At 37.4% G+C, this 1,834-nt stretch overlaps 1 pseudogene; it reads right to left on the bottom strand.

Annotated features, from left to right (window-relative positions):
• Nucleotides 1–727: 727 nt before the first annotated feature.
• Nucleotides 728–1,327, bottom strand: LOC128572003 (integrin beta-1-binding protein 1-like; annotated as a pseudogene).
• Nucleotides 1,328–1,834: the final 507 nt, after the last annotated feature.

Genomic DNA, 1,834 nt, shown 5'->3' with positions numbered 1-1,834 from the left:
TATAATTGATGGGGGTGGAGAACAGAGTAGCCACTGGTAAGGGTCAGGTTGTGAGGAACATTTCAGTACATAGAGGGAGCACAAGAAAAGCTGGGAAATGAAGGGATACTTCTGCATCCTGATTATAGAATAGTCCCATAACTCTACATATTTATCAAAATTTACAGAACTCAATACCAAAAAAAGAATAAATTTTAAAAACAAGTACATACACATTTTAAGAGAGATTGTTAACATCTGACCATTTGTCTTTGGAAATATTCCTTTTCCTTCTGAAACTCCAAAGCTTGCATTTTGGCAAAGTGTAATTTTTCTCTGAAGATCTGTTCTTTGAAAATATTTCTTCCCCAACAATATCATCTATATTTTTCTCAAATTACTGCTATCATCTCAGATTCAGCAAATTTTGAAAAATGTATGTTTGATACTGCCCAGTTGAGGAATTTACTTTCCTCTTGATAGAATAGCATTTGAAAAGATGTTAAATAGTGTAAGTAACACTGGAAAATAGCATCCTGCTATAAAAAGGAAAAAAAATGTATGCTTATTTTTTTTCACTGTATAACAACACATTTTAGTATAAAAGCGAATGTTCACTATTTTATACATTGTGTTTTCTCCAGAAAGTCTAGAGCCAGGGGCTCACCTATTTCCATAACAGTTCAACTTTATGGATTGAAAACAGCTGAGCTTTCAGATGAAGTTGATTTCCACTTGATTGTAGAGTTCAAGATTTCTCAGATGTTAATACGGAGTCAAAAGCAGTAGATAATACCTTGCAAATTGCTTGTGCCTGTTCCAGGCTGTTGCACTGATAAATCCACAGTCTGTATTCTTCATTGCTTGCATCTGTGGTCTTCAGTGCCAATAAGAATTTTTCTGCCCCCAGACCATCATCACAACACACCATCCGGATGATTAAATATACAGCATGCCTGTGCAAGACATCATACTGATCTGATGTTGATACTTTTATACCATACTTGGAAACTCCCATAATAAATTCTTCTTCCAGAGGAACAAAAGGCAACTATCCACCTTGCTGGGCAACATCTATGTAATTTATCAGGTCTAGTGGCCCTTCCAGACCTTTCCTCTCAGTTTCAGCTTCTCAATGGCACCCACACATTTTATTTGAAATTCTGCACAGGTATCTGAATTGTTGTTGCTTTATCCTGAGCTTTTGGTAGAATCAGTATCAAGGCTGGCCACAGTGCTGGATCGTGAAAGACCCCCAAGGCTAGAATCTACAGACTTCCTCTTGGTACTGATCTCACTACTTTGGGGAACTGCTACTACCATGTCGCTTTTTGCCTTTCTGAAACATGTTTCACCATAGCTTGATCCAGAAAAGATGCCGACAGAATTGAACACTATTTTCTTTTCTTCAAAGATTGCACAGATAGCAGTCTGCACAGAGAGTTTCTTTTCATTCTGACATGATCAATTCTTTTCGGAGCAACAATGTACCTCACTGCCACGGACCCATCCCTGGGGCTGCCTGCACTTCATGGGGAATGGGAGAGCCCCAGCCTTCAGTGCCCAGGCACCTAGCCCAGTCCAAGTATGCTTATTTTTGAGTACTTTATGGAAAGTTAGTCTTTTAAACATTATTTAAATTCTAAGCATTAGAGTTAGGACTCCAAATACTTTCACCCAAGACTTTGATTTGAGCCTGTTTAACCCCAATTGCTCAACTTTTTTTTCCATTACCTTTTACATATTTTAGGTCCCATAATTTTTGTTAATAAATAAGGATTCCTCTCTGGTTGTTGTATAAAGGTGAAAACAAATAGTGTGTTCAGATAACTTAACATTGTATAATTCAGCTTGA

This window comes from Nycticebus coucang, chromosome 19 (assembly GCF_027406575.1).
Source record: "Nycticebus coucang isolate mNycCou1 chromosome 19, mNycCou1.pri, whole genome shotgun sequence".
Classification (NCBI taxonomy): Eukaryota; Metazoa; Chordata; class Mammalia; order Primates; family Lorisidae; genus Nycticebus; species Nycticebus coucang.
Note: the sequence above shows the minus strand (reverse complement) of the source record. Positions and strands in the feature narration are given on the sequence as shown.